General features: G+C 44.5%; 1 protein-coding gene across 1 annotated transcript in view; it reads right to left on the reverse strand.

Annotated features, from left to right (window-relative positions):
* Positions 1-5,142, reverse strand: part of ARHGAP5 (Rho GTPase activating protein 5) — a 74,443-nt gene extending 69,301 nt beyond the window's left edge. The window contains 1 exon segment of the mRNA XM_041757979.1: positions 5,121-5,142. The gene's annotated coding sequence lies outside the window, so the exon portion shown is untranslated.
* Between the last annotated feature and the right edge of the window lie 4,320 nt (positions 5,143-9,462).

The following is a 9,462-nucleotide window of genomic DNA, read 5'->3' on the forward strand; positions in this document are numbered from 1 at the left end:
AAAAGGTGAGTATAAAAAGAAACAAAATTATGGATCACAAATAATACATGATCAACAGGAAGGAAATGAACAAACTGTATCAAAACCAATGTTCAAGTTTTTTCAAGGTTGCTGGTAATGCCAAATACAGCAAAGCTAAACAGTAACACAAAAATTGTTTCTTGCCCCATCACTCCCGCTATTAACCTTGCGTTAACATTTTTCCCTAAATCTTTCAATTTCACTCAAAAGGTACAAATTGATGCTCTTAAATATTCACTTTATATTTTCCTCCCACCTGCCAATCTTTCCTCACTTCCCTGTCCTTTTGGTCCACAGTGTCATTAACTTAAAGTTTTTTTCTTACTTATCCCAATCTTCCCTAACTACTAAATCTTATCTCCTGTATCTAAATTCCTTTACACTGATTTTTCAATCAGTTATGTCTTGCCTTCTATTTGGCTCTTCTACTCTATCTTGAGCTGGCATCTAACCATTCCTAAATTGTCAAGATCTCTCCCCATCAAAGCTATAAGCTCTTCCAAGGGAGTAGTATTTTATATTTCCCTGTATTATTCACAGTGCCCTAGCTACTCAATAAATTACTGTTCAGGAACAAAATAGGCTAAATCTAGTATGAAGCTAGAAAAATGAAAATTCAACTGTACCATTAACTCTTCATGATGAAAAAGGCTTAAGAATCTAACCAGGTCTAATCTACAGGTCATATTTTAACCCTAAAATTACAAAGTTATGCATAACTCTTATTCCCAATTAATAGTTCTAAGGAGTCTAACACAAAGACATGACCAAACATTAACAATCTTTTTGTACTGCAAACCTAAGGTATTGTGGACACTCAGCCTCCAAAATATTGGGGGGGGGGGGACGGACACGACCAACCTTGTTTACCATCTGTCTTATATTCAAACTCCTATTTGCAGTTAACACATCCAAAATCAAATGATTACTCTGTAAATGATTCCCAAAGAGTGCCTGATAGAAATAGTTCTCTTTTCTACATTTCTTAGTACTTATATGTACATATTCACCCCTTCATAGTTATACCTCTTCAAGGAAAGATCAAGCTACACAATCTCTAATTTATCTTAGTATTCCCAAGGCCAGGCGCACAGTAAATGATAAATAAGGGTGATACGAATTAATGAATTACAAATCAGAGGCTTTAAGTTTTCTTTATGTGCAGATTTCTTTTTTCAAAAGAATTCTTAAGTCGAGTACATTTAACAACAAAAATAGAAGCTGCTGGGTTGTCAGAAGAAGTCTCAAGCCATCTAGGAAAAAAATCCATAAGGGGTTTAAGTAATAGTTTTAAAAGCAATTAAAGTTCATACTTAAAATTCTCAGCACTGAATTATTTCTCTTAATTTCTAATAGGGTGTTTCCCTGGTTTGATAAAATGATTAAGTACAGCCTTCATTTAAACAAATAGGAGCTTGATTACTCAAGTCATCAAATGATGGATTCACTTTATCAAGGTTTCTTCATTCATTTTAGAAAACCAAGCTCCCTTGGAATACTTTAAATATATTCCACAAACATTTTTTTAGGAACACAGATATTATTGAAACAGAATATGTTTCATGAGTTAATTATATTACCTGTCTACCTTCTTGGTGTGCAAAGAAAAAAATCATGGGTCTTACAGCTCTAAAAATAGTTTTTAAAATAATTTCTATAGAAACTGTAGTTTCAAGAATTGAAATTTAACTCTGTAGCCACCAAGAAAACTTCTATTATGCCTTTTCATACTAAAAGGCAACACTTGGGGATCCCTGGGTGGCAGCAGCGGTTTAGCACCTGCCTTTGGCCCAGGGTGCGACCCTGGAGACCCGGGATCGAATCCCACATCGGGCTCCCGGTGCATGGAGCCTGCTTCTTCCTCTGCCTGTGTCTCTGCCTCTCTCTCTCTCTCTCTCTCTCTCTCTCTGTGACTATAATACATAAATAATAAATAAAAAAAAATTAAAAGGCAACACTTACCTTAAGGCCTGCTAATATTGAAAAAAGTTTAGTAGTCTTCATAAGACAGAACTTTTAACTTCAATAGAAAAACCTGAGGTACAAAACTATTTTCTAAGCTGTACCATAAGTTCAATTCCAAAAAAAAAGGAATGCAAATGACAGTATTTTATTCCTTTAAAAAAATCTTAACTTTCAAGGTCAAAATAATTATTTTCTCCAAAAGACTAAGTGTATTAAATCTGCTTTTCAAACAGATGGGAAATAGGCAAAGCATTTTGGAGATGTGATAGAATTTAAGATACTAATTTTGCAAGACATTTTTAAAACAGCTAATGTAATTTAAATGGGGTGAGGTGCTAAAAAAAATGACGAAGTATCAGAATTCTGTGACAACTCTGATAGCCAAGTGTAACCCACCCATTCCTCAATGCTCTTACAAGGAACATATAGAAAGAATGGTAAAATAATTGGTGCTGAGGTAGGTTAAAAAAAATGTAGCCTGCATGACATGACAACCAAATCAATTGTTTTTTAGTCATCTGTGCCCTTCTGACTGAAGTCCGCTTTAAGTCAATCAGCTCAATAGTGCAATAGCATATTTCTTGAGTGTTAAATACACAGATATATCTAGCTTTTCAATCATGTATGTTTACTGGTAAAGTGCTCCAAGGGCTATGGAAGTCTTTGGTGATACACACTCAACACTCTTTCCCTCTGCTTTACTACAGATACAGTAACGTGGGTCAGTCTGAGAGAATAAATGAAAAGGTCAAAAGTGAGAAAGCAATCTAAAATGGACATAAAACCTTAACCTGAAAACTATCCAGTCGGTCACCTATATGGTATGTATATCTAAAACTACTCATTAAGAATATAGTTTTATCATATTGAAGTCAAATAAACTGGAATTGACAGGTAAAACATCTCAAAACACATTTCACTAATGTAGCTTAACCAAATATTTTTCCAAATAGCTGCACCTGGATCAAATTTTTGTTAAAAGAACCATTTTAAATGGAGACTCTGAGAAATACTTCCTGAGGTGAATGCAAATGTATTCAGTGTACTCCCCCCTCCCCATACTTTCAAATTGAGTATGGGTTTGGATGTTTAAAGCGATGCCAGCAAACCCCTCCCACCCCAACCCCCACAACACCTGTAGAAGGCAGCATAGCATAGGCAAAGATCAGCCGATACAAGGACGTATTCCACCGTTTCACACTTGACTATTTTAAAAATTGGTATCGTTTCCTATCACAAAGAAAAACTCAAGTTATCGTTAGGGATTTAAACTTAAAAACGGGCGTAGACGCAATCTGTATGCCTATTTTGGTCTAGATTTAAAACACTTAAAATTCCCATTTATTAAGCATGAGCGAAAACTGGATTTCTATCATATGGCAAAAGTGTAAGCGTCTCCCCGCAACTTTTTTTCGGAATTCTATCAAACGTCCTCATAGTTTGCCTTCACTTCCGAGCACCCTTCGGCGCCAGCTACACCCACAGCCTCCACCTCACTTGCATTTCTAATAACGCTGAAGAGGGAGGGTGTGAGGGAGTATTTCTGTGTGGATAAGTGCGCGCGCGCTCCCGCGCGGTTCCCCACCCCCACCCCGATACTTTTCTTTAGTGGAAACAGAGGGACGATCTAGAGGTTATTCTCGCAGAAACTCATAATCAAAGCCTCAACCCAGCCGCAGTCACCGATAAGACTCCGTGTTTGGGTTGCGCAGTGCAACTTCTCACAACCCTACCCCGAGCTTTCGCAGCAGATGGGAAATGGGCGAAGAGAAACCCGAGGAGGAGTAGGAGGAGTAGGGGCGATCGGGGGGGAAAAGTGAGAGGGCCGATCCCCTCGGAAGGCGCTTAAGTTTGCGACGAAGACTGTGCTTCCGCGACTACGCGCCCACCCTCCGCTCCCCCTTCCAGGTGGAACTCGTTAACAGCAGCAACCAGCCAACAGACGCCGCCGCCTTCCCTGCCCGCGCACCGCCGGAGAGCAGGGCAAGTGAGGGCGGCGGGCGAAAGCGGACCCTGGCGCGGCCGGCGCGATCCCCGACCGCCACCAGGCCTCCGCCGACCCCGGCCGCGTCACCTGTGGAGAAAGCGCCCCCTCCCCCGGCCTCTCTGCCCTTCACGCCGACCGTACCCCCCCCGCCCGCGGCAGCCGCTCCCCGCCTGGCCTGCGAGGACCGAGCGCGGCGCCAGGCTCCCCTCCGCGGCTGCGGGGCCCCAGCGCCTCGAACTGGTTACAACCGGCGGCGGCGACCGAGTGGGGCAGCCGGTGGCGGGAGGGTCCCGGTCGGGGAGGGGGCGACGGGCAGGCCCAGGGGAGCAGGGATCGCAAGGTCCTACCTAACACCGTCGGTCTCCTCCGTCTCCTCCTCAGCGGCAGCGGCCCCGGCGGTGGCGGTGGCGGTGGCGGCGGCAGCGACATTCCTGGGGAGCGCTCCCGCCGCCGCCGCCTCCTCCTCCACTCTCCGCTCGCCTCTCTTCCCGGCGCGCTCACCCAGCGCCGCGTCCCTTCAGCCACCTCCCCCCGCCCTCGCCAGCACACACGCCCCGAGCCCTCGAGCCCTCAGCGCCGGCTGCCGGGTAGCCCACCCTCCCTCCCGCCCGCCCGCCCGCCCGCCACCAGCGGCGGCCCCGTCCCTCCCCCCTTCCCCGCCGCCCGCCGCCCGCCGCCGCGCCGGGCTCAGTAATGGCGGCCGCTCGGGCTCCCTCGCGCTGACGGATCTCTCTCCCTCTCTCCCGAACTTTACCTCAGCATCTCTCCCGGCGCGCACCGCCGGAACGCACGCGCGCGCGCTCGGCCACACACCCGGCCGGGGGCGGAGCGGCGGCGCAGCCTCGACGGGGCGCGCGCGCGCGCACCCGCACCCGCACCCGCACCGCCCTCCCCACAATTCCCCGCCCCCGCCCCCGCCGCCCTCACCTCGCGGCGCCTCCCGCGCCGCGCGCCCGGCGGGGCCCCGCCCCTGCCCTCGTCTCCGGGGAGCCTGGGAAGGCGCGAGCGCCCGGGCCGGAGGGAGGGGAGCCAGCGCGGGGCCGCGTCCTCGCTCGCGTCCCGGCTCCCCCATTGGCTTCCGCCCCTCCCCCTCCTTCCTCCGCCTCTCCCACCCATTGGCTCCCTCTCCTACTCCATTCCTTCTCACCTTTTCCCTTTCACCCATTGGCGTGGGCATTTTTCCTCCGCTCTCCCCTTTTCCGTATTCTCCTCCTCCGCCCCCTCCTCCGCGCTGTAGGAGCTGCGGCCGTCTCGGAACCTTCCCTGCTTTCTCCTTTTCCTTCTGTTCCGGTTTCTGGCTGAAACTGAGAGCAAACCACAGTACCGCGGAGGAACCTGATACTGTGTGAGCCGTTGCAAAACCTCGCACGGGCGCCGGGGGGTTCTCGATAAATCTGCCCCCGGCCTCCGAGCAGCAAAGAATTCAAGGGAGGAAAAGAACGCGCCCTCGCTTGTTGGCGGGGACGTGCTCGCGCGTCTGCTCCTACGTGTGCGGCCGGTTTGCTGCCCGGGGATCGCCCGCCAGCTGCAGAGCTGCAGACCTCACCCGCTCGGACCTGGTGCCGTCCTCACCCAGAAGGCAAAACTCCATGGGAGCCAGAAGCCCTTTCTCGGTCCACACGGCACGGACGCACGCAGGCCCGTGGCTTATTCTGTTCTTAGGGAAGTTAAGCGAAACCCCAAGATACAGGGGTTTAGGATGGCCCCAAAGGCGCCAGCTCCCGACCAGCCCAACCTTGGGAACCGTCGGCCGCCAGGCTTTTATTATATCACCTTACGCATATGCAAGATTTTTTGAGACCTGGAAATTTTGCAAGTTTGGGGGTACACCGGGCTTTCAGGGTATTTGCCTTCCGAGCACTGGTGCTGACAAGTGGAGAGAGGACAGACGGTAGAAAAAATGCCTTTCCTTTTACCATTGAAGAAATGTGACTTTCCCAAGGTCATCAGGATCTGTCTTATACAGAGGCCTTAAGATAGCTGCCAGCAGATTAAAGAATGAGCAAAAAAACCGTAAATCTACTACTCTAACTTGTTATGTCTAAAAGAAAGAAGTAATTTGGGGGGGAGAATTTCTCTTTGGGGAAAGATTTGTTTCCTACATTGAGACAGTTCATCGTCAGTAAAGTTAGCGTATGAGAAATCTTTTAAATTCCAGTTACTCTTTATTTCTTAGGTTGCATAAGGTATTGAAGTTAGCCAAGGTTGCTTTTTTGTGTGTTATAGTGATGCAGCTGCTGCCAACCAGAAGTACGTTTATGGTCTGTTAATAAACTAGAAAACCCAAAACTGCCTTTTGGTAAAAATGGGAAAATATCTGTCAGTAGATCTATTACAATATTCCAGCACAAGTTTGTTGCACACCCCTGCTCCTCTAACTGCCCATATTTCAAAGGTAAACTTAATAGACAAAGCCGAAGAGACATGTTTAATTTCTCTATGTCTGTTAGTCCCTAATTTTAAAAAGGCATCACTGCAATTCCTTACTCCAGCCACTTTCTTGCACCTGAATGGTACCAAATAGTTAAGTAGTTAAGGTGTGTTTCTTTCGGTTACAAACCCTAGGCAGGGAAGGATGCAAAAGAAAACTTGGAATCAAAGTAAATACAGAGGAAAAGAAGGAAAAGGGAAAGGAAGAAATTGGGGAAAGGGAGTGGAACCATCAATTTGAGGTACTAATGCCACAAGTATCCATACCATTTGTGGGGGTTGGAAAGTTCATGCATTTAAACGCATTTCTTGACCTTTGTAATAAGAGTCCTTAAAAATACTTTAAGCCTATTCAGAATCACAACTTTGACTCTGAAACGTTAAGTGTTAATAGAGTGTCCACCCTAACTTTAAAAATTACTTCCTAAATAATCAGAAATTTCATAACCATGGACATGTACCAACATAAACCCAAGTCAAATAAATCAAGGCTTTTAAAGGAAGCATCATCGTATTTTGGGGGGGTGGGGCACGAGTGGTGAGGAGGAGCAGAGGGAGAGGGAGAAGCAGACTCCCCGCTGAGCAGGGAGCTTGATGCAGGGCTTGATCCCAGGACCCCAGAATCATGACCTGAGCTGAAGGCAGATGCTCAATCAACTGAGCCCCCCCAGGCACCCTCCCAGATGGTGGGCATTTAATCCGTGGCTCTTTCCATGACTTTTTGCTCTGAGAGCCCATGGATCTTAATTCTCAGATACCATTTTCTTCAGTGACCTGTCTTCTCTAACACTCACCAGGATCAACTAGCAGCAGATATGTACAGCTTTATGTCCAAAGGTGTAGTTTTCACCTTCTTTATACGATGATGCTTCCTTTAAAACAAGACATGATACTAAAGAATCAAGACATGATTCTGGAGAAGAAAACAAGACTTGAAATCTCATTTTCTCGTAATGAAGACCCAGAAAAATGTAACAAACAAACAATTAAAGCCGTGATTTTCAAAGGATAATTTTCGTAGCTAACATTACTGTTGATCCTCCTACATCATCCGTCTTGATTTAGGGAGTCTGAAACTGTAGAATTTTGCCCCTTATCAATATTAATTGTCTAAAGCTGCTTACAAGTATGAAAAAGTTAACAGATTTTTGTTTTTATATTACTTGCTCTTCTCAAAAAATAAAGCATACACTTTTCTGTACAAATAAAAATCTGAACATAGGAATCGGGGAGCCAAAATTCTGTGGTTGAAGCTGTTCAGATATCTACAAATAAAAGGCTACAAAGAGGAAAAAATAAAAGAAAAAAACAAAAAGATGGCATCTTTTAAAGTTGGTCAGGAGCCATGCCTACAGAGAAATAGCTTTAAACACCCACCCTCCCCACCCAAAAGAAGAAATTTTGAAAAAATAATATATTCTTTACACACACGCACACACCACACGCGTGAGAGAGAGAGAGAGAGGGGAGATGGAGTAAATATTACCAAGCTCTCTTATATCATCTACTCTTCTTATCTGAAATAAAAGTTTAAGCATTTGTTCTGCTGTACTGGATAATTAAAATTACCCAGAGCTTTGTTCTTCATTTACTTTGAAAAAATTAGAATAAGATTTTGGTCAGGCATTTTAAGTTTTTAATCTAAAAATTCTCCACAAATCTCTAGTTCTCTAACACATCCTAATAAAGTATTAACATGCATGGTCTTTCTAGGATCAAAAGAGATGACAACCATAAATGTTATCAAAATTCCAGCTCTATCATCAGTGGTAACACTACAGTGTTCAGATGTTTGATGCGAGTTGGCTTCAAAAGAATTTACCCTATAGAAGCAGCTGCACCCCCTGCTGGAAATCTGTGGTCATAACTACTCTGGCTTTCATAGCCTCAATGAAGAACGAATGAAAAGCCAAATAAAGGGTCTTTGCATTCACGGTAAAATTGACCAGTGCTTTTTTGCATATCTGATACAAGACAGGCTTTTGGAGAACAAACTACTTCAGAATGTCATCTGATTACAGAAAAAGAAGTTGGAGAATAACAAAGGCAATTAAATAAACAAAGCACTAAGTGATTGTTTATTGTGTAATTTCCTATTGAATTTCACAACTCCTTTCTACCTCCCTTCTAACCCCTACCTGCTGCCTAGAGTTCTCTTTCTCCCTGTCTCATACAGTTAGGACTATCAGGTGGACCAGAGGCAGAGTAAGAGGGGGTGCTTGCTCTTCCTTCTAGTAGGTAAATCATGATATACCCAATAACCCCCAGTAACCATTTGCTGAGTTGCGAGCTGAAAGACTTTCTCCATATTTGTTTTATGGCTACCAATGGCATTTTCAGCATGAAGAAAAGGTGCTAATTATGTCTTGGCTGTTACTGTAGAAAATATTTTGACAAGAGTTAAGGTAATTGTGAGCTTGGGACTGGAACAGTAGTAAAGTAAAGCATTGACCTTCCTGGCATTTTGTTCCATAGAGTCTTGTTCTGTTGATTATCCAGAATTGTATTTTTCAGACTGAAATCCCAAAGATGGTATCAGAGTCTAGGTTCACAATGTCATGTTCTTGCCATTCTGGTCCTAGGACATAACTGAAATAATGAAAGTAGAACTCTGTTTTTGAATAATTAGTATTTTATAAGGATTATTTGTAATGCAGACTCCTTTTAAAGGGCTAGCAAGTCAGTGAGGTCCCACCAGCACAAATACTTTAATTAAGCAAAAATCCTCAAGTTATATTCTCTCACAAAAGAAGGTATTATTGGGCCATCTGGACCCTCCATTGAGTTTTCATGAGGGATCACAGCTTGAATTTAATCAACCCCAATAAGGTTAACCCCACAAAGCTAAAAAATAATTGTAGAGATTGCTAACTTAATTCTCTCTTTGAGATTGTTACCACTGTCATTTGTAAATCATTACAGTGGGAAACAGGAACTTGTATTGCTTAAATATTTAACCAAAAGAATATAATTTTTGTGAATACCCTCTTATCCCTGCTCTTTTTAGGCCAAATTTGGATTGTGAGCCCCTCTAGGTAAGAACCCTAAATGAATGTTTG

This window comes from Vulpes lagopus, chromosome 6, assembly GCF_018345385.1.
Source record: "Vulpes lagopus strain Blue_001 chromosome 6, ASM1834538v1, whole genome shotgun sequence".
In the NCBI taxonomy this organism is placed as follows: Eukaryota; Metazoa; Chordata; class Mammalia; order Carnivora; family Canidae; genus Vulpes; species Vulpes lagopus.